Source organism: Calidris pugnax, unplaced genomic scaffold (genome assembly GCF_001431845.1).
Source record: "Calidris pugnax isolate Ruff unplaced genomic scaffold, ASM143184v1 scaffold153, whole genome shotgun sequence".
NCBI lineage: Eukaryota > Metazoa > Chordata > Aves > Charadriiformes > Scolopacidae > Calidris > Calidris pugnax.
Window position 1 is genome coordinate 2,171,923 of NW_015090999.1, and position 24,861 is coordinate 2,196,783.

Genomic DNA, 24,861 nt, shown 5'->3' on the forward strand with positions numbered 1-24,861 from the left:
ATATTCATTAGTAGTCCAGATTTGTCCACATGACACACTGCTTAGAGTACAATCTGTCTTTGTACTACTAAAATGTCTGTACCTATTCATCCACAGGTTCATTGCGTGTACCATACTTGTTTGCTCCTGCTCATTGCATGACTATGGAACATTTCACCAAGGTCCTTCATGTTTTGGGGTAAGGAGGAGTTAATTTTACATAGCAATTAAGGAGGCATTGAAATTTGTCAGTGGGAAGCTGTCCTACAATGTCCTTCTAGATGGGTAGGAAGAATCACGTAGTTTTTACTTCATCCCCTCTCCATAGGCTCACTTTGGAGTAGCTCAAAGCACATTGCAACAGATCTGGAGCCTTCTTTGAACTGAAACATTTTGCAACACTTAAAATGTTTTGTGTTTTTTAAATGCCATTCTTCCCAATGTGGCCAAGATAATCTTATTATTTTGGTTGTCTCACATACAACATTTATGTTTCTAAGGCCAGATACAAAAGTGCTAGCATACAAGAACAATCGCCACAAAAAGGCATATCCTGAGATATGCTATTGGAGCGTCAGCGTAATCTGAAGGAGGAAGACGTAGTGTGATCCAGTGTATGCTGGTTGCTGGAGATGTTTCTGTAGGGAACTAACTTTTGAAGCATAGCCATACGGACTTTCCTAGGGAGAGCCCTAGTTATCTCTTCTCCTAAGAGGACTACATTTCAAAAGGGATCTCAGAAATGCTCTGAGATTGCAGAGAAGATGAACTGAGGACGGTGGAGCAAAACTGGGACTATTTCCAAATGACACGTTGCCTACATAGCTGCTGAATTTACTGGAGGTTTTAAAATACATCTTCAGTAAATACCTGTCAAGAATGGTTTTATTAGAGTTGATCCTGGCATAAAATTGCTGACCTCCTGTAATCCTATCCTGCCCTGTTTTTATGATCCTATGATTAAATGTATAAAGAACCTCAGGAGAAAGAAGCTTAAATTTGGATGGCAGCAGATTTTTTTATACTCAAATAGCTCAACTCAAAAAGTGAGGTAGCAGACCACTTTCAAGGCTCACCCAACACACCAACATATGTAGTCTTGTGCAAGATCTAGCTTTAGGTTGATTTAATGTTTCTGGGTAAATCATGTTAAGTATGATTTAATGTTTCTGAGTAAAACTTAGGTTTGTTAAGTACTTCAGCATTTGTAGGAGGCAGAACACTGACTCTACTTTGGACACCAACTCTTAAATTCTACTTAATTTGCACTTCAAACAGAAAAGCTTGTTAACAGCTTTGCCCCAGCTGTACAGCAATTGAAGTTTTTTGGGGAATATCCAGAGACAGAACTTCAGGCACTCTAGCCTAATTTGTTTTAAGAAGGATTATGAGATGTGTTAATCAAGCTGGAAATATATTCTCATTCCGTTAAACATTTCTCTTTTATCAGAGGAACACTTATACAAAGATTTTTGAGGTAATATATGGTAACAAGTGGACTTAAGTTACTAAATTAAATAGCTTGCTGAGTGTTCAGTCTGTTACAAATTTATTTCAACCTGAAATATGTGGTCGTAATATAGAACTTTAAAGTCTGGGGTGAGTGCTTTTAGGTTTACGTTGGACCATCTTTAACAATAAATTTACCTTGATTCAAATATTTTCCATTACATAGAGTGCTCTGAGTAAATAATATTTGACATATATAAATCTGAAAAACAATGTAAGCTGCAGATAGTACACTTGAAAATGCAAACAATTTTATGTCTGAATATATTCTTATGAAGTAAAATCTTAAATGTGTTCATGCTAAACAAGGCTGAAAATAAAACTTGCATGGAAAATATCAGAAAGATAGGCTGATAGGAATCTTCTTCCTTCCTCCTAAACCGAAGTAATATGAAGACATTGTCAGAAACACTGACTACATTTGTGGCATATGGATGTCATTAACTGAGAAATCTCAACCTAAATCCTGACATGGCTTCAGCACCTGCAGTTCTCTGATCTGTTTGCGACAAATGACATGCCTGTTAGAGGAATTTAAAATGCCAGATTGTTAGAAGAATTCTGCCATTGCAGGGTTTATGTTTTTACAAAGTGCATCCCTTTTATTGTAAGAACACCTTTGTGGAGTCTTCTGTTATGTTATGAGACATTTTTTAATCGTGCTACTGAATTAACTAATGTGCTTAGCATTCATGGTCTGGAATGTCATACCAGCATCTCCATCACTGTTACCTTGGGCTATCTGGGAAGTCAAAGCTCTCATGTGTCAATTTACTCAATGCCTTACTTCCAGCATATGATTGCCTTACACAGAAGCTCCTCCTCCTCCTCCTTTTAGATTGTCACATGCTATTGTTATTTTGAAATTTCAAACTGGAAAGAAAAGCAATCTTGAGCACTGAAAACACCTCTTATCCTAGCCTATAGATTCTGGTTTGGTTTATTTTCTTCTGACCCACTAGTACTGAATGTTTTCTTTCTGCAGAAGTATAATTTCAAAGATAGAAGGAATTCATTTGCAAACATCCTTGCAGGTAAGATGATTTTCCAATAGATGATACCCAAGGGCTGGTGTTCAGGGATACCAGGACATGAGCTTGCTCCCACTTCAGAAGCCCATCTCCAGTGCTGCATATTCCTAAGTTTCCCTTAGTTTCAGATGCCCTCAAACATTACTTACTAATATTATTTCAGCTATTTCACACTTCTACTGTTATTATTAATTAATTAATTTATTTATTTTTAGTAGTGTTTATTCCAACAGGGCCGCTACAAAAACCAGGATAAATATTATCAAATGATAACTGCAATGACTGGCATATAGGCAGGATAAATGGCAGCATTTGAATTTCAATATACTTTCACATGCACCTTTACTGCCTTTACTACTAAAATACTAATTACTCAATAATCCCACAACACTGTCAGCTGTTCAAGAGAGCAAGAACTTCCTGGGCTCAACTTTATGAAAGTAGATATGCTTATTTCTAAATTATGCAATGTCACTATTGTTGTTATCACAAATCCATTGCAGGTTTTAATAAAGAATGTAATGAACTAGACATGAAAGGTTCTTTAGGGCCTTGTCCTGAAGATCTTATTCACTTTAAACTCCATTTTGAAACCAAAATTCCAGAACTTCTTCCTGAATGCCGCTTTCCACTACTAGTGTCTATGCATTTTTCTATTCTTTCCCCGATATTCTTACAGAAATCAGACACACTGTGGGACAAAAAAGCAAGTGAGAAGATTTTGAATGGATCTTTTAAATCCTTGAAGCTAAGAAAATTTACTTGTTGTCTTAAGGTTTTCAGTTTGTTTGTTTAGATGAATCATTTCTAAAGGAGATGAGACAATTGTTGTGTACTTTCATGGCTAGTCAGAGTGTTCAAGTTCTTAGGGGAAAACATAGGAATGCATAGACTAACACACTGAAGAATGTTCTACACAGAACTAAAAGTAGGTATGAAAATTTATGGTACTTTTGCCAGTAAAATGTGCATACAGTACGGCGAGAGACGATGTAATATAGGATTCTGCAGGTTTGGACAAGACTTAGCCATTTAATTGCAAAGGTAAATATAAAATCAGGAAGCTTACAAAAATTCCCCACAAATTTTTGAGCTATGTATCTTTAATACTTATGAAGAAAAAATTAAAGGAATTAATATAGCATGTAAAAATAGTGAGTGCTTTCTGTTCAAATGAATTATTCCATTCCTTTAAGTCAATGCACCTCTTCCCTGAAATCTGATGTGTAAAAGAGATTTTATGAGACGCGGCTGAGCCACTGTTCAATATGAAAGTAGCATGTATTTGAATCGAGAAAGGAGAATGAACTCAAGACATCTCAGGAACATAGACAAAATCAAATTTTCCCATTCCATTATGTTGTTGTGTTTGGAACTGCAAACTAAAATTTATCATCAAAGTACTCTTTAAGATTCTAGGGGAAGGAGAAGGAGAAAGACTGAGATATTAAAAGAGTTTGGGGAATAAGACTAGGGGGGGTGATCATTCATTTATGCTGACAAGCGTTTTCTTACCTCCAAGAGTACTCTGTGCTGTAGCTTTGCATCTCCTCTCAAGCTGTTGTCTATCATGTTCCCTTTCTTGTCCTTTCTTTGCAACTCTTCTCGGTTTCAGTTGTTTCATTTGAGTACTACTAACATTTGAGTAGGAGGGAGAATACATTAAATATTTCTAAAGAGCAGGATTACTGGGATTGTTGTGCCAGTAAGGCTGAAGAAAATGTGAAGCACTGATTTTTTGTTCATGTATTGAATTAGTTACTGTGAAAAATGCAGATTTCTTTTCCTAAATTTAAAAGGGAAAAGTACATCTTTTTTACAGGATTTATTTTCTAGTAAAAGTGAAAAATTAATAGCTTTCAATTTTCATGATAATCACTGAGGCCAAAAAAGGATTGTTTCTTGACCTAGGAAATTTTCAGAATCAGAGATTTCACCTAATGTGAGATTCAGAATAAAAATATGTATTTATGACAAGTGCATTAGGCATTTCCATGATTGACTCATAACCACCACAAGAGTCAGTTGTAATTGCCATTTGGAACGGTGAGGATAATTTTGAGATCTTCAGTTTATTTGGAGATTCTTCTTGTTTCAGAGTATGAAGAATAAATACGGGTTTAATATATTCTAAGACCAATCATACTTTTTCTTAGAACACCAACAGAAGCTGATTATATTATCTTACAGCTAATTATGACAAGGATATATTACTTTTACTCTCTGTTTGATTATATTCTTCTTATTATTATAATAAAATAATATAAAGAAAATAATTACATATTACTCTCATGACATAGGGAGAGAAGAGTGCAAGCATAGTTACTGTAGAGCAGCTAGCATATTGCTTTGTAACTTTTTTTTTCTATACAGAATAGATTATTGTGCATTAGGTTAAGACGCCCTTAGATTTGAATATCATTATTATGATCCGCAAAACTCTGTTCAGTTTCCATTTAAAGTTGAGTCAGCTTTCAACATAAAAGTACTATATCTGGGGATCCCAGAGAGTTATGAGTGTCAACAGGGCCAAACTCAGCATTTATCTAGCAGATAAGTCAAATCAAGGTCGTTGGGCTTTTCTTGGCTTGCTTTCATTTTCTTGGCTTATTATTTTCCCCCTTGCAGACACAATTACTGCTCAAGTGATCTGTTTGTAGAGAAAGTATTAGCAAAGCCTGTATGAAACTAGTTCTTTTTATCACAGACATTAGCAGAATTAATTTTTATCTCTTAAGTTAATGCTCAAGATTCTGTATTCACAAACCAAGTGGCATGTTTAGTTCAAGATTTGTAGACATACAAAACTCCAAGAATATTCAGTTAAAAATAGCATGGTTTGTCTGCTATTATATGGAAGCCATTAATCCCTGTCCTGAAATTACTGTTTGAGATGAATTTAAAGCTACTATATACCCAACCTTAAGTGCTTTGTCCACATCAGTTTTCTCAGTGAGACCTGTCTCAAGTTTTAGATTTTTCAATTAAAAGGTACACCAATAGGAGTTTTCTTATAATTCTACTAGTGATAAGCAGAAAAATTTGGATTCAGCTGTGATACACTTCTATGCACTTTGTACAAAGCTAGTCATTATCACAAGTGGTTTTAAAGCGAAGTTTCACAGTTAACTGAAAATCTATTGTCTCTATCTCAAGAAAAAATGTCAGAATTAAAAATTAGTCACTCTGTAGAGGCATTAAATTTCTTCTTAGTCGTTAGAATTCCCAGATCATTGTGAAATAAATTTGCTTTATCAGTTTTCAGTAATTTGACTTTCAGGAAATTTAAAAATATTTGTTTTACAAATATGCATGAAATGTGCATGAGATGTGGTAGAAGACAGCTATAGTATTACATGGCACTGTTGACACATAGGGACTTCTTCTCATGAAAAATCTTGTTTGTTTAGATAGCAGTCACAGCTTCAGCAGTTAGTTGGTGGGCATTTCCTCACACTACATAGTACTATATTTCGTGTTCTAGTGTATAGAGGGTGTAGTATTGATGCTGGCATATGTACCACTGCTTTCATTTGTGATTAGCTCAAGAGGAAAATAATTCAAATGCTATTGAAGTGAGCATTGGTAAAACTCAAGTCGGGTAGGATCCCACAATCAGCAGTGTAAGACCAACTCTTGGTCAATGGCAAATACTGTTATGAATCAAATTTTGACCTAATTTGTTATGCTATTTAATAATATTAATGACTTTAAGTCAAATTGATGACTTTAAGTCATCCTCTTCTGTTTTCTTGCAGCCTTTCTCACGTCCATTTTAAGTTTAATTTACACATTCCACCTCACAGCTTAAACAACCGATTTACAACTGTTTTCTGACAATTTATGTATAAAGATGATAAACCAAATACAACTGGCATTTGAAATAAACATTCCTGTAGCTAGTGAACAACTTGCATCTCTAACAGTCTCTGATGGATACCTTCTCTTTAGATTGAAAGAATAAACTAAGTTACAAAATTTTCTTTAAAGATTTTCTTTTGCCGTTGACTGACAGGCTCATAACACCTCTAATCTTGCAAATTTATCTTATATATCTACATAATACTTTTTTCTGAAATATAGTTGTGAAAAAGATATGGGTCAAAAAATTCAAAGAAAATCAATTAAAAAAGAATAAAATTGTCATTGAAAATCCTGCTAAGGAAACTTGAAGAGAAATAAGCCAAACCAAATCAGAACAAACCAAAACAGAGGTAAAGAGTAAAATTCAGAAGTGTGTTTCTGCTTTGCAAATGTGTCCGTGAAAACAGGTCATGTGGTATCATCCTAGAAACAAATACTGATTGCTTCAGCTGTGGTTCTGTTTTTTTAATATAGCTTTATAAAAGCCCCAAAAGTTAGCCTAGCCACCTCCAGGAATGGCAGAAACAATGTGTAAGAAATTGGAAGGGGAAAAAAAGGAAGACAAAGCAATGAATTGTACTCAGATCTTCCTGCACTGGAGTTAGATTAAGCCCATATTTTGGTTTCATGATGGTGTCAAATTCTGAAACTGACCAGTTACACATGATTTCCTGCTGCACTTGGTGTTGCTTTGTTTCTAGGGAATACCAGGCAATTACACCCTTTTAAGAAACTCTCCTAGCAAGCATGGCCATTTTGGAAAATTCATAATCTGCTGTTGTTCTGCTGTTATGCCAGAGATTTAACACTGAATTTAAAAGAGTGAAATAAGAGGCAGAAACAGCTAAGGCAGCTTCTGTGACTACTGAAAGAAACAGATACCCTCAGAAGTGGAATGATGGCTCTGAGGAGTTAGAATCACTACTTCATGTTAGGAATTGTTAAAGTATGACCAGGGAAAAGGTCATAGCTATGACTGTCTCTTCATGATCCTGGGTCTGTTGAACTTTTATTTAATGTTGGTTTGTCTTCCATGGAAGAGGTAATACTTTATTCAGCTTTATTTTACACTCTGACAGGGGAGGCCAAATAGGTTGAAATATTTTTTTAACATGTTTACATTTGTCTAAAATTTTGAATTCAGAATATTGTAGAGCTCTGGTCCCAGTCACAATATATGGCAGAATTAATTTGAAACTACGTTTCTCCTCTATCCCTTCACTAGCAATGATGAATGAGGAAACAGACAGGAAGAGGCACCAGGTCAATTTATGGCTCCAGGACTGGTGTTATCGGCAGGGCTTTGGGTTTTTCAATCATAGGCTGCTGTATGAGACACCTGGCCTACTGGTGGCAGGTGGGAGGCACCTGTCCCAGAGGGGGAAAAGAATTTTGGGGCAGGAGTTAGCAGGGCTCGTCAACATGGCTTTAAACTAGATAAGAGGGGGGAGGGGGAGATAACTGGGACTGAGAGAATTAAACCCAAGGGAAGCATGCCAGGGCTTGAGGGATGGGAGCTTAGTGAGGACTATTGCTCTCTCATTTCGATTGATTTACAGGATACCAGGCCTGCTTGCGACCCGGGGGAAAGCCTACTACTACTGCTAGCAAAGCCTTGCAGTCCATTGTCTCAGTGGCAGTGGGGGATAGTGATACATATGGTAGCGAAGACATAAGAAGTAGTAATAGGGTGGCAACTACAGAAGGGACTGAGCATGGTCGGTTAGGAAATAGGGTTCGTCCCCCCAAAAAAGTGGCAGGACAACTAGCCCAGCTGAAGTGCATCTACACAAATGCACACAGCATGGGCAACAAACAGGAGGAGCTGGAGGCCATTGTAGAGGCAGGAAAGCTACGATGTAGTTGCCGTCATGGAAACATGGTGGGATGAATCACATGACTGGAGTGCTGCAATGGATGGCTACAAGCTCTTCAGAAGGGACAGGCAAGGAAGAAGAGGAGGAGGGGTGGCTCTGTATGTTAGGGAGGATTATGAATGTCTAGAACTTATTGAGGGCAATGGCAGAGTTGAGTGCTTATGGGTAAGAATCAGGGGGAGGGCCAGTAAGGCTGATATTGTCATGGGAGTCTGTTACAGACCCCCCCAACCAGGATGTAGAGGTAGATGAAATGTTCTATAAGCAGCTGGCAGAGGTCTCAAGATCACTTGCCCTTGTCCTGGTGGGAGACTTCAACCTACCAGATATCAGCTGGGAACACAATACAGCTCAGAGGGAACAGTTTAGAAGGTTCCTGGAGTGTGTTGGGGATAACTTCCTGACACAGCTGGTGAGGGAACCGATTAGGGAAGGAGCATTGCTGGATCTGGTGCTTGTAAATAGAGAAGGACTTGTGGGGGTGTGACGGTTGGAGGCCTTCTGGGGCAAAGTGACCATGAAATGATAAAGTTTTTGATTCTTAGGGAGGCGAGAAGGGGAGCCAGCAGGACTGCCATCATGGATTCTGCAGGGCAGACTTTGGTCTTTTCAAGACTCTGCTTGACAGAGTCCCTTGGGAGGCAGCCCTGAAGGGCAAAGCAGTCCAGGAAGGCTGGACATTTTTCAAGGAGGAAGTCTGAAAAGCGCAGGCCCAGGCCATCCCTCTGCACAGTAAAGCGAGCCGTTGGGGGAAAAGACCGACCTGGTTAAACAAAGAGATAGGGTCAGAGCTCAGGGAAAAAAGGAATGTTTATGGCCTTTGGAAAAAGGGGCGGGCCACTCATGAAGATTATAAAGGTGTAGCAAAGTTATGTAGGGAAAAGATAAGAAAGGCTAAAGCCCAGCTTGAACTGAACCTGGCCTTGGATGTTAAAAACAACAACAAGAAATTCTATAAATCTATTAGTAGCAAGAGGAGGACTCGGGACAACCTCCATCCACTATTGGATATGGGAGGCAATGTAGTGACAAAGGATGAGGAGAAGGTTGAGGTACTGAATGCCTTTTTTGCCTCAGTCTTTAGTAGTGAAGTAGGGTGTCCCCTGAGTACCCAGACCCCTGAGCCAGCAGATAGGAGTGGGGAGCAGAATGAAGCCCCTGTAATGCTAACGGAAGTGGTGAGGGACACAAACAAGTCTATGGGTCTGTGACGAAAAGGACTTCACTGAGAGGTTCAAATTAGCAATTTATTTGGACTTCACTCACAGGTCCAATACGTCACTATTGCAGGTTCTATGTGTACACGGCGATTTCACTACTGCAATTTAAAAGCAATTCATGGAATACACTGTTGCAGCCTACAAATGATTCCGACAAGTAACAACACAAACTGCAAGCGCGCTAGATATGAATACCTTAAAAGAGTGCACCAATCACAATCCTAATAGCATGCCATATACCATACGTATGTTTCTTAGTCACTTACCCTCTCTCTCAGGTAAGGTCTCTCAATCCCTGGGAAGTTACCCTGTACAGCGTCCTGGACAAGGGGGGGACGAATCTCCTACAGGCCAGCTGTATCACTGGAGGATTCCACCCATCTTTCTCCCCAAACCTTGCGGTTTATATATCCTGATTCTGTGGGGGTGCAGGATCATGCCTGAGATGGTGTGATAGCTAAGTCTCCGTTGCTAATTTTGTGATGTAAATCACGGGAATAGTGGTGGTCTGGGACTCAGGGCATTTTGTTTGTTAAGGGAGATAAGGCTCCATTTGGTTTCGGTTTCGACTCAAGACAACCCTGGGCTGAGCCGTTTATCAGCTCCCCCCAAGTTATCTCTGCATAGACAAGGCAAGGCAGAGATGAAGCTGAGTCAGATGAGAACCCCCTGCATCTCACCTATTGTGCTCTGAAACCGATTTGGCTGGGTGCTTCCATACAGGGTCCACATGGGATTCACCCGAGGGCACTGAGGGAGCTGGCAGAAGTACTTGTGGAGCCACTCTCCATCATTTACCAGCAGTCCTGGCAAACTGGGGAGGTCCCAGCCGACTGGCGTCTGGCAAATGTGACGCCATCCACAAGAAGGGTCGGAGGGATGATCTGGGGAACTACAGGCCTGTCAGTCTGACCTCGGTGCCTGGGAAGGTCATGGAACAGATCATCCTGAGTGCCATTATGCAGTGTATGAAGAACACCCAGGTGATCAGGCCCAGCCAGTGCGGGTTCATGAGGGGCAGGTCCTGCTTGACAAACCTGATCTCCTTCTGTGATAAAGTGACCCGCTTGGTGGATGAAGGAAAGGCTGTGGATGTTGTTTACCTGGACTTTAGCAAGGCCTTTGATACAGTCTCCCACAGTATCCTCCTGGAGAAACTGGCTACTCATGGCTTAGATGCGTATACTCTGCACTGGGTTAAAAACTGGCTGGGGGGCCGAGCCCAGAGAGTGGTGGTGAATGGAGTCAAATCCAGTTGGTGGCCGGTCACAAGTGGTGTCCCACAGGGCTTGGTACTGGGACCCGTTCTCTTTAATATCTTTATCAATGATCTGGACGAGGGGATCGAGTGCACCCTCAGTAAGTTCGCAGACGACACCAAGCTGGGTGGCAGTGTCAGTGGTAGAGAGGCTTTGCAGAGGGATCTGGACAGGCTGGCTGGATGGACTGAGACCAACAGGATGAGTTTCAATAAGACCAAGTGCCGGGTCCTGCACTTGGGTCACAACAACCCCAGGCAGCGCTACAGGCTGGGGGCAGAGTGGCTGGAGAGCTGCCTGGCAGAAAAGGACCTGGGGGTGTTGGTCGACTGTCGGCTGAACATGAGCCAGCAGTGTGCCCAGGTGGACAAGAAGGCCAACAGCATCCTGGCCTGTATCAGGAACAGTGTGGTGAGTAGGACCCGAGAGGTGATCATCCCCCTGTACTCAGCACTGGTGAGGCCCCACCTCGAGTACTGTGTCCTGTTTTGGGCCTCTTAACACTAAAAAGACATTGAGGTGCTGGAGCGGGTCCAGAGAAGGGCAATGAAGCTGGTGAGGGGTCTGGAGAGTAAGTCTTATGAGGAGAGGCTGAGGGAGCTGGGGTTGCTCAGTCTGGAGAAGAGGAGGCTGAGGGGAGACCTTATTGTGCTCTATAGCTACCTGAAGGGGGGGTGTAGAGAAGCGGGGGTCGGTCTTGTCTCCCAAGTCACAGGAGATAGGACAAGGGGAAATGGCCTCAAGTTGTGCCAGGGGAGGTTTAGATTGGATATTAGGAAAAATTTTTGCAATGAAAGGGTTATTAAGCATTGGAATGGGCTGCCCAGGGAAGTGGTTGAGGCACCATCCCTGGAGGTGTTCAAAAGATGGGTTGACATGGTCCTCAAGAATATAGTTTAGTGATTTTTTTATTGCTTATTTCTTATTTATTTTCTTGTCAGAGTTAGGTTGATGGTTGGACTAGATGATCTTTAAGGTCCCTTCCACCCTAGACGATTCTATGATTCTATGATTCTATGTCACATCATCAAAGAAGATGAGCATCAGGCATCTTCTTACAACTGCAGGGAACATCTCCTTGCTTTGTGGAAAATAAGGATATACAATATTTCTCTAGCCATAATCAGAACTTAAATGTTATACATAAAGAAAAAAAAAATCATTAGACAACAAATATAAACATAGTTTTAGCTACAGATGATGACTCCAAAGATGTTTCAAAAATCCAACTATAATACCAACAAAGAAAGAAAGAGGTTTTTTTTAAGCAGTACACAATACCACTGATTAGAATGAGATAAAGAATATCATCAAGTGTCTTCTGAACAGAAGCCAGTGGGTTTTCTTGGAATATGAAAATAAGAAATAGTGACTGTATGTTCTTAGCAAATCCTTTTCCTAATCAAGAGAAAAAAAGTACTAGGCTCAGGATAGCAATAGCAATAGCATAATCCATGGTTCCTTATTGTTAAAATAGTGGGCTAAATTCACTGGCAAAGAATGCGGTCACAATCTAATAAACTTGTCTTTACACTTGCTTATTAGAATTTCACATTTGTTATATTTGCACATCTTACAGTGACCTTTAGCTAGGAACAGTTGTGCTTCTAATGGTAGATAATACAGATTTATATAGATGCTGAAGACTATTTAATACTTTTGGACTCTTGAAAAGATATGACAATGGGGAAAATAAAACAAAACAGAACCCCAAAAAAGCAAAACAGCATTGGATTACCTTGAGTCTGCTTCTACAGTAATGGAAATGTGTAATACTATTGAAGTTCCTGGAATCTCACTTTAATGACACTATATTAACTATAAGGGTAGTGTGGTGAGATAAGAATAATTATTGACTAGCTAGGTTGCAAACCTAAAATAATTTCTGTTTCATGTTAAGATATTTTTGAGAAAATATTAAAAGTAAGATATCCCTTATTCAGAGATATGCGCATTATCAGTTCTACACCATTTGCATGCTGACCCCAAGAAAAGGCAGCTGTCCCAAAAAGACAGGATGTCAACAGGCAAAATTAGTAAACGTCAGCCCAGAGTACCCTATCTCCTTTCTTCTCTGGCATGTATGTTAAAAACTGTAGTAAAAGCTCTGAGTTTAGTACATTGATTTTAACAGATGTTTCCTCATCAGTCACAGGGACTCTTAGTTTCTATCGCAGACAGTTTAACTCAACTTCCTTCTGATATTGGTAGCCCAGGAATCTACTGTAGGACTATCCTGGAGCTTAGCAAGTGAAAGATATAAAATGTTAATCCTCTTTGGAATGGAATCCTTAAATTTACTACTAGTTCAAATAGGTTGGATAGTTAGAACCACTGTTTTAGCACCTGGAAGGCTTTCAATATGCTTTGTTTTGATTATATTTATATTCTATGCAATTACTATGTTCCCAATATGTGGAGGTGGGCTGGCTTGGCTGGAGTTGCATAAAACTCAGTCATCTGAGCTTTTGTTATCTGTCTTGCACCTTTTGACATCTCTGGTTTTTATAGCTCAATGATAGAGGAAAATACTGCTGCAAAACAAAAACTTCACTTTCAACTGTATTTAAAGCTCATAGTTAAACTTTATCCAAGAAATAGCATGATAATTATGGGAATCTAGGCATGATATATCAGGGTTTTTTCTTTTGTCTTTTGGTCCATTAAACAGCAGCCCGTTTTCACTAGAACTGAACACCTGCAACATTGCATTTAGCTTCTGACCTGGTGGTTGAGTCATGTGCTTGAGCAGTGAGAGCATGTTTGAATCACAGTTGGCTGAGGTATGCCTAAACCTACTCAACCTCTCTCTATGGTAGGATATTATATAAAAATACCTCATCTCTATCCCTTGCATTTTTAAATGAAAGAGTCCCAGACTCCTATGCTTTTTCTGGGTTTGCTTTTGGCATCTCAATGAAGTCTGTATATGCAGAGTGTTTTTAGAGCGTTACTTGTCAACTGTGTCCCTCAGGACATTAAGAACTTGTCAGCCCATTTTCTAATTCCAGTGGGTCTTATTTGGAGAGTAAATAACCTGACTGCTCAGATCATGAAAGTTATATCTGTTACTACAAAAGCTCTGGGGGAATTTCAGATCAAAAAGGGAAGAACCTACTGAATTTAACTAGCCGTTTAGCAGGTGTCTTTCCAATCACCAAAGCTCAACTGAAGTGGTTAAATACAACCAAGATTTTTATTTCAGTCTGGCCTAAATATTTTTAGTGCAAAGTTACTGTGGGGTTCCATTTTCATCCCTCTGCATCCGTTTTGCAGCAAACAGAAATGAACAATGTAAAACATTATCAACAACCCCTTAATACTGGATTATCACAACATCTGCACATTACACTTATTTAAATTAATGTAGTACCCATTTTTAACACTACTGGGAGTTTTCTCAAGGTACAGTCAGGGCTTCTATGTGTAACAAAATATTAAGAGCTTAGTATATTATACCTTGATATTATTTTTAATGATAAAGCTAAGAGGGAGCTGAGTGATATCTCAGAAGTCAAATTGTCCCAGTTTGAAATAAAACCAAACCAATTTTGTGTTCTGTAATCTTACATTTTAGCTAGGCCTCCTCTAACTCTCTGAAATTAACGGCATATTGTGGAGAAAGCTGCTCGTTCTCAGAATGATAAAACCAATGTTTGTGCTAAATGCCAAGGAATAGTACGCAGAGAGGCTCTTGCTTATGCTTATTGCTATAACAACCAAGGTCAGCCAATTTTCGTTATTTGCCCCTTAGAGGGTCGGAAACGGAAAAAACGTAAAGGGGTCCCATCTGTGGGGAGGAACGGACAGGACAGGTGACCCAAACCTGACCAACTGGGGTATTCCATCCCATCTGCTCCATGCTCAATATAAAAGCTGAGGGATCAAAGGGTCAAGGCGCTTCCTGTGATGGCCGACATCTGAAGAGGACCCTGTCTGTTCGTCTGCCTTTGATCCTGACCCATGTGTTCCTGGACTCCAGAGCTGGAATTCAGTTCACGTCTGTCGCTGAGTCCAGTCTGGGACTTCCCTGGTGCCTGCCAGTGACAGGACTGTCATCCTGGGAGCTTGATACGGTTTTGTATATATTGTATCTATTTCATTATTTTCTTCTCTTTATTTATTTATTTTAATATTAATTCATAAAGTAGTTTAGTTCATTCTAAACTCTTGAATCTCTTTATCTCTTCCTCTCCTCTTTTGTGGGGGGGGAAGGGCCATCTGTCGGTCCAGTTGTGGTGATTTCAGCTGAAACCACGACACAAATACAAGTATAGTAACTAAACAAGTAAAACTTTAATGTGTAATTGTCACAAACAGTTGTCATTGAACTGAACTCCATGGAGCTATCTTGATCTATATCATCTGAAGTTTTTCACTGCTGTTTTTTAGTTGCTGTTGTGAAGTTGCATAACTGGAAAAATAATTATGTTCACTTGAGTTACCATTCATTTCTTTAAAGGTGCCCTGTAATTAAATAATTGCTTCTCTAAAGGTTTCCATGGCTATTTTTGAAGTTACTTATTTTTAGCTTTGGCTGTACAGTTCATTAGCATAATATGAGCACTTCCCCAGCTTAAATTAATTCATCATTATGACATGTCTATGAGGTAATGTCCTTGCTTGACACCCCATGAGAATGAGGCCAAATTTGCAGCACTTAGTTATTGTGGCAAATATCAAACAACTGGATAGGATTGATAAAGACAATAATTTTGCACAACTGGAAATTGAAATCTGACAAGTATCTTAATTTACTGATGTTAATAGTCTCTGTAATTAAAATATCCTAGGTAATTTTGGGGGATTGGGTTTTTGTTCTTTTTTTTCAATTCTTCTGTAAACCTCATGCTTTTCAGAAGTCAACCAGTGTAATCTTTTTAGACATACAGGGTAGAGAAAAATTTTATCCTATTGAAGATACATTTTTTACTATTAAAATTAAAGGTATAAAGACGTTATAATGCAAAATTTTATTTCCTATGCATCCTATGTATCACATTGTTTTTGACTTTGCATAAGGAAAAATAATTTTGAAAATTGTTATAAGCCACTGCTAAGCAATTTTACAATCTTCCTTATCATACTATGCAGCTATGTTTCTAGTATAAAAATAAAATATAAAATCCATAAAAATATATTTAAATCACCCCAAAAATAGAGGATGGTTGTTTTCCTGTATGGTAATTTTGATTTGTAGTCAGTAGGATTGTTAATTTTCATTAATACCAAGAACAACTAAAAAGTTAACATATTCAGCAAATTTTATATAGTGTTAATCATTAATTCAACCCACACACTAAGTGTTGCCTAATCAAATCATATTTCCAAAGGCATTCTATGAACATGATCATGAGAATAATTTTACAGATTTTCAAGGCCTAACACTTCTAAAATGTGAAGCCTGATGAATCTTTCGGTTTGTCTCTGTTGGGGAAATCTGCTTTTGGACAAAGCTAGAGAAAAGTGGCTGTCAGTACTACGATATTTGATAAAAGAAAGCAGCATAATATCTCTTAGCTACCAATCACAAACAGCAAAACTAGGCAAAGAATTTACTATATGGGTCATTTTCTGTCATGTCTGCTTTTAGAGAACACGTTACTAAAACTGCAGTACAGCACCAGTCCTGAAACTTGTTAAAGTTGACTTAGATTTTATGAAAAACTCTGAAATGGTCTGAGTTTTTTGTCAGACAATCATTAAATGCTATACTAATTGCTAAATTAACAATATTTTGGAGGATTTGAACAATAATAATTTTCTTTCAAAAGTGGTTCTCCTTAGAAAAAAATCTAATTTATAGTTTAACTAGAGAGTTCAAAACAGAATAACTAGCAGAAGGTCTCTCTTGACAGACAACTTCTCTAGTTAATTTTTCTGTGTGCAAAGCAATATACATATACAATGAATAATATATATATTACATATGTATGAAATTTCATCATCATGAAATAGAGAATACAGGTTTATACAGGTAATTTTGTTTTTATAAAGTTAGAAATATTTAAGTGCTCAGGAATTAGGCAGAAAAGTTACAGGAAAAAAAGTTACAGTTGGTTAGGTTCTTAATTTCGAGTTCTTTCAACTACTTTAAAAATATTTTGTGTGTGTGCTTTTTTGTTTTGTTTTTAAAATTCATTTATTATCCAAAACAGTTCCCTGAAGAATCTAACAAGATGTCAAATAACCTGCATAATTGTGTCCCTGTCCACTAGCACTGTTATGTTAGGTCAGGCTGAAAAAATCAACTGCAAATGCAAATGGCTTAAAAACTCATTTAGCCAGCAAGGCAGGGCAAGAATGTGTTTGTGTTTATGAGACTTCATGTGCATTTACAATTTTGTATTAAACAAGCATCAGATAAATTTTATAAAGAGCATAAGATGCTCAGGTCTCATCTATTCTGGGTGAGTGCCCCAAGTACTGGTTATCCAAGATGATACTCTTGTTGAGTGAATCTCAATTTTTATTATGCAGAGTAACAAAGGCAAGGAAGTGTGGAGAAGATTACTATTTGGAATATCTTGCATCTCTTTTCTCTCACTTGTTCTTAGCTGGTGCTAGGTTATTCCTTTTCAGAAGACAGAATGTGTCCAGAGCCATTTTCCTCAAAATAGAGTTATGAGTAGAAACCAAATAATCCTTTTTAGAATTTTCCAATCAGATATCGGTCCTCTAAACTGTCAAGTTTGACAAACTAAACAAAGAATGTACCAGCTTCTACAGGAGAATGGAAAACCTGCTATCCAAATACCTTCTGTGCTTAGAGTTATTTCCTTGGAGCGTGGCAGGTTCAAGCCTCTTGTTCCTGAGATGGACCTTGAATACAACTCATCTTCTTCCTGATGGATAAGCTATTATTCAAAAATATGGACATCACTTTGAGTTAAACTTAGAATGTTAAGCATCTAGAAGCTTAGCTGTTAGCCATCCCAGATATCTCAAACAAAATGTTAAATGAGGAGTTTTAAAACAAATTTTCTAGCATTCTGTTGTAATAGCACAGTGCATGCATAAATCCTTTCTTGGGTAGCTACAGCCTCTTTACATACAAAAATACCAAAAATGTCTAATAGTCTTCCTCATCTTGTTTGGGAAACTAAAGGTTATTAGTTCAGTTCATTACATAACGTGACATGACATAACATAGTATAAAAATATTTACACTTCTAAGACAAGGCTCTATCCTTTCTTGGCTATATCACTGGTCATCTGCTATGTACCTAGTGTTTATGATCATCTTGATCTTATACTATTAAAAGTCCTACAGAAGTTGCTATCATTTCCATCCAAAGTTGCATCAGCATTTCAGCAATTACGTGATCTGATGCACCGTCTGGCAAAAAATGCACTAATCTTTTTCCTCTGTATGCTAGTTATTGTGCCCTAGATCATCTAACATATTTTTTGCCTTGTCTCTGAACATAGGATTTCAAAGGCACTTTTGATCTTTGTTGGATGTTAGTTAGACCACAGAGATAAATGTCTGAAAACCCATTTTGTAGATCAATTTTCTTCGACAGAGTATTAGTTGGCATCAAATGCAGTGTTTAAATTTTTGACACTGACATTCTATTTTTCATATTTTCAGCCTCTTAAAAGTTTTCCTTCTTTATGTCAGGCAGGAATAACTTGATGTCTGGTTAAATAGCGCTCCGTAGGCCATTGCTGCTCTACTTTTGTGCTTATAGAATAATTGTTCCTCTAATCCACTGTGATGCAGTTTAAGCTTATGAGGAACAGATAAACAAGAAGAAAATAATGAGTTAAAGATATCTATTTTGGTTGTGTGTTCCAGAAGGACAATATTGTGTAAGAATTTTGCTTTGCACATTGACTCCCAAGGAAAGTGTTTAAGAACATGGCATACATCTGAACACTCTTTATCAAATGTGATATTAGACTTCATTCATCTCACGAAACTATTAGGTTTGAATCTACGTTGTCCACACTGTTTGTTTGAGGCTGAGTCATATTTTCCTTTTGTTTTTAAATGAGTCAATCTCAAATGTTCAGGTAAGTATATGAGTAAGTGCTTTATACAAGTGCTTTACACAAGTAACAGAAAGAAGACTCAGAATGTGCAACAACTCTATTCTGCTGCTGTCATAACTTTGAGAGACTAAACTTTTTTACTGAATTAATTTTTTTCCCCAAAAAACCCAGAAGAAAAAATTAGATCCTGTTAAAAACCAATTTGCAAATTACAATAGCATTAATGGGTAAGTCATGCCAAGTTTATTTATTGCAGCAACATCAGCTCAGTAAGAATAAGTGTCAATGACTGCTTTAGCTGAAATTCAAACTTGGTAAAAATAGCAAAAAAAAGGCTAGAAAATTGCCAAAGACCAAGATTTTTTGAATTTATGTCATTTGATACTGAGACATCAAGCAGTTCATGCTGAAATAAACAGGCTTTTCGTCTATTATTATGTTTTTCCAACCAGTCCAAAGAATTTTCTCAGAAAGTGTATTACAAATAAGATGATAATTGAATGGAAGGACCTGGAATGAGTTAATACAGTTTTCCACACTAAGCATGTCAAATCCAAATATAAACCCTCAAGGTAATCTGTGGCTTGTGTTTCTTACTTAATCATTTAAAATATACTTGATTGTTTACCCTCATTCTTTCTCTTTGATTTTGTTCTTGGGTTTTGCATTTTAATCAGTTTGCTTTTCTGAATATTTTCAGAAGCAGGTGAAATTCTCAGCTGCAAATGAGAGACAGTTGCCCAACAGAATCCTTCAATTTTCTGATAGGTATTTATCCCAGCACCAATATTACTAAAATAAACGAGAAAAAAATAATTAATAAGAACTTTAATTGCACATATAACAAGGTGGAAATTGCTCCATGATCAACGAAACAGATATAGTTCTTTCTGATGGGTTTCTATCTTAAGTCTCATACGTGTGAGGTCTGAGGTTTCAGCATTTCTAATAGGTTTCATATATCGATAGCACTGGGAATTGGTTGATTGATTGGTTTCATTTGTTGATTGAATTTCTCATTCTTATTGTACTTCTGTGCAGAAAAATCAATAATTTTCAGTTCCACTTAGTCCAATATATTTTCACTCAGCACAGTTATAAAAAATCCAGATAGAACCCTACGTTAGTTAGTAGTCATCTTTCCAGCTCACACATCTCAGTTCCTGAAATATCACGGCCTTCAAACTATTTACTAAATCCCTGTCCAAGTCAAAGTACACAGCTTGCTGTTTTCTTAAAGAAAACAGTAAAAGATAAACTGAATTCAGTCTATGCACTGTACACTGATCTGTAAGTTTCACATAAAGTCAAAATTTAATGAAGAATTAATTTTGATGCATAGGCTTCCAGAACTGCCTTTTGTCTCATCACATAACTTTGCCATATTTTATTTCCCCAGAAGAAAGGGTAAATATGTTTGAAAACTAAAACTTTGAATAGCTTCTCAGATAAACTAATGTTAACTTCACTGCTTTGATAGCATTATCCCTGATTTACAGTAGCGATTGCAAAGAGAATCAGGTCTCACCCTTTTATACTACTTTAATGTCAGAGACAGTTTCTTTCTGTCCCTCTTGTTATATTTTTATACTTTCTCATGCTGCTGTCTTTTTCAGTATCTTATTCCATAAGCTGCCTCTCACAGCATGTTGCTGAGCTGGACAAAGATATTTTCATCACCATGTCTACACCTAATGTCCTAAAGTGATAGGAGACTGAAAGGAAAGTTGTGAGATAATTGCTCTGACCTATTTACTGCAGCCTCCTGTCACTGCTATACTCCTGCAGTGGTGTTGTCAGCAGCCTGAAATAAGGAAATAGAAATGGACTCATTACATTAAGAAGACTCAAAAAAAAAAAAAAACAAAAAAAAAAAAAAAAACAAAAAAAAAAAAAAAAACAAAAAAAAAAAAAAAAACAAAAAAAAATTGAATTAATTGAAACCTGGGAATTAGCAATGATATAACAAGTGAACTAGTGAAACCTATATATTCATACAAAACCAGGCATCTGTGATTTAACTACAGGTTTTTAAGTTTCTGCCATCTCATTAGATAAATTACTCTTCAAGATGTACTTGTCACACTGGCGTTATAATGAAGCTTAAAATCCTGAATACTGATTTTTTTGTTGGTTAAACAATACTACTTGCAAGGGTCTAATTTAAAAAGTAGGTGATGAAAACTTACAAGTGATCAGTGTCATTGGGCAGACATTCTCTAAAAAATATTTTTTTACTACTGTTATACTTTAGATTAGTTTGAATGCAAAGTATGACATTGCTTTCATGTTCATTCTCTTCTAACTAGAGTTAGCTGTTGCTGTCACTTATCAATGTAGTGTGGTGATGCCTGCAATAGCTTAGTGCCATATAATCAAACAGTAAATGATTGTCCTTACTATAAGAGCTTATAATCAAGAAAGAAACAAGCAAAATCAAAATACCTCTTATTTTCTAGGATGCAATGTAATGTAAATTATTCTTTCTTTGATGACAGTGTTTTGGCCTTTGGTTACATTTGAGTGGAGATTTAAGAAAAGGGCATAAACTTTACAGAGAACTTAGCAATGACCAGGGCTTGCTGTGAGTGAAAATCAATATAAATACAGTATGAAACAAGGCACACATTGATACATTGGCAGAGGTCAGCTGTAGACTGGCAAAGCAGACAGGCAACAGGATGAGTAGTTTCTCTAACATTTATCTATAACAACAGTGATGAAATTGTTTTCCGAGGAGTGAAAATAGTGCAGCTTGATTTCCCATAGCTTTCTGTATTATGCTCCAATGACAGAAAGAATTCAACTCCCCTGACATATGTCCTATATTTTCCCAGATGTATCTATATTTTCCCTTTCAGTAATTTCCACACTTTTGTATATTTTTGTCCTTCTGACCTTGCATGTCCTGTTCTCAAGATATTCCCTCATTCACCCACTAAATACGAGTTACATAAGTAATGGTAGTTGATCCATTTATTATTTTTTGGCTGGTAACAGGCCAAACAGAACAGAAAATTAATGAGCTGATGTCCTTCTCAGACTGTAAGTATAGAGGCCAGCCTTTCCATTCCAGCCACTTGATTGATGAAACAGAAGATAAATAGTCTTTGAGAGTTCCACTTTTCTCAAATTTGGCAGAAATTGACCAATCATTAAAAAAAATATTGAGAAACAGGTGGAAAACAGATGGACAGATAGTTAACTCATGTAAGCTTTTTATTAAGGAATTTGCTAAAAATTAATATATCATAGTGATTTTTAAGGAACCCAGCAAATATGAGAAATCTCATTTTGTGCCTTGTATAAAGTCATTATGAATTATGTATAATTATTTAATATTATTTAAAATAAAGCCATCAGCTGAACTGATTTTATTTACTATTCAAAACCTATAGTGTAAGTTGAACTAAAACCTGCTAATTGCTTAGGTAAAAATACATATCATGTTGGTTTTTTTTTTCTGTGAAGAAATGACAGTTTTAAAATTGGTATTTTTATATTTAAAAAAAGTCCTCCAAAATCAGTAAAATTATGAACATCTCTGAGTATTACAAATAGCTAGATGTAAAGTAGTAACAATTGGGAGGTTTTGGGAAAGTTTTAATTAAGAATTTTAAGAAAAGTACAATTCTGAAATCTGTTCTATGGTTAATAGGAAAGAAAGGGAATGAGGGGAAAAGAGTAATTAATAGCAAACTGGAAAAAATCCAAGCCAGACCCTAGAAACTACAGACTTATTAAGGTTTCATTTTAAAAAAAGTCCTAGTTAGGAAACCAATTTGGGCTAGTGGTCAGACCTCCTCAGGCCACTAATGGTCAGACTTCCACACCCCACGATGCATAGGGAGACTGTAGCCATTTTTTCCTTTCATTATCCTTGGATTCCTGTCTTGTAATAAGATGAACTGTGCTCTGAATGTGCTTATCTCTGTTCACTGATGGAAGAGAACACTACTTTCACCACTGCTACCATTTTAGACAGCCAAATGAGGCTGCATAAATTCCATTCTACTTTTAGCAATTAGTGAATCAGGGACATAATGTTAAGATTACTAGTATCTCAAAATACCAGGAATAAGTAACAGTCATTAAATCATGACAGGAATATGTTAGCTATATGTAATTTATGTAATGTGGTAAAATGGATTTTTGAGTATCTCATTTTACTGTATTCATATACTATGTTACACATCTAGAAACATCACTGTGACTTCACTTGCAATGTGCCATTGAGTGGAAAGTACTAAATCCAAGTAGAGCTATTGGAATTATGTGAGATAATAGCAGCTCATAATGTGATGCCGTAACTAAAACAGCAAAGAAGATCTTTGGATTACAAATGCAAAACTGTCAGGTAGTTGGAGGGAGAGGATCATTTATCTACATGTATTCCTATCTTTTACTGATAACATTTCTGGAGTACCTGTGTTTATTCAATGACTCACTATTTGTTTTTGAAACATGACAAGTGCCCCAGTACCAGTGCTACACAGAGTCAATGAAGAAACTAACTTTTTTTTGGGGTGTTGTTTAAAATGGCAATAATCACAGAATACACAAAGGAGTCTGATCAGATTAATAATGACCAGTGAGAGTAAAATAGCAATCAGCACATTAAACAAAAATTTACCATCACTTCTCTGCAAGTGGATAATTTGTTTTGCATGCATATTTTGTTAACATAAAACAGGATGATACATTAACAAGTAGAAATAACAAAGGATATTAGAGTCAAAGGGGATTAAAGCCATGTAATCACCTGTGGGCATTTATGTGAAATCATGCTTTAGTTTCAGAGGACTCTTAATGGAAGGATACATTTAAGGATGCATTTACAGATCCTTTTCTGGAGGGCTTCCCAAAAAATGAGAAGCAAGAGAGGACTGCAGGAACTTTTCATAAATGAAAAGAACAGGTGAGGCACAGCAGCTCCCTGTTTTATGATCTTCAGGTACCTGATATTAGACAGAAAATTTACTTTAAGATAGTCTATGTTGTTATCTGCTGTAAAGCGGTTGTCCTTCCTCTGCATGAAGCAGAAGAGCAGAAAAGAATGGAAACAGAGGAGCAGAATTTTCAGAAAAGCCTGATTAGATAGCGCATACGGTACTATGCAGGTGAAGCTTTTGCATGCAGTGCATTAGTGCATAAATGTGCTTTTATATTTCTTAATACATTTTAATGATGAACATATTTTTTTTTCTGGGTATAGTAGCAGTCTTCAACTTAAAACAAAGAAACAAAAAAAACCTTCTTCAAAATTTACAACTAAAAATAGCTCTTCACAGCTGAGGCATTACTTACACAGTTCCCTGTTTTATTGTTTCCATCAGCTACAGCATGTCTGTAATATTTTCAGTTAATTTCTTTGCTGGATATTGAAGTAGAAAAATGCAACAGTAAATGCTGCATACCATAAAAAAAGCATAGGCCATAAAGGCAGCAGCTATAAAACTTGACATTAAGCATCTTTTGCATCACTGTGTGCTCAGCAAAAGTCAGTTTGTAGCAAATATTTCTAAAGTTATTATCTTACGGCATGAAAAATTTGGCTCATTGGGTTTAAGACCAAAGAAGCAGAACACTTATCTGAACAGCGACTGAACCAAAGAAATACAACACTTTTCTGAACAACTGGATTGCCTGTTAAGAGATCAAAAAGATTGTTCCAAAGGAAAAGCAATACACAGACTTCTAATATGAACTACTAGCATTTAAAGGGGCAATTTTCCAAACAAGTTTCATTAAACAAGAGGCATCGACAGCCTGATTGCTATCTGTGCTCGTTTGGATGGAAGATAATTTTAATGGTTGTGCACTCTCAGTGATACTCCGTATACATTTAGCGGAAAGCCATAGCCTGGGTGGGAATTTTGTAACCATTTTAAGATTTTAAATGCTGAATTTTTATTTTTTCTGGTCATAGAAAAACTGAACATAAACTAAAACTCTCAATTTTTTCCTACATTTTCTTTTTTGTTATATATAATACGATAAAATGTCTCTAAATGGAAATATAATTAAAAAAAAAAAAGTCTCCAAAAAAAATCTCAAATAATTCTCTGAGAATAGTAGACTTTAATATGCCTGAGAACACTGAAGTGGCTGTTTGAAAATTGGT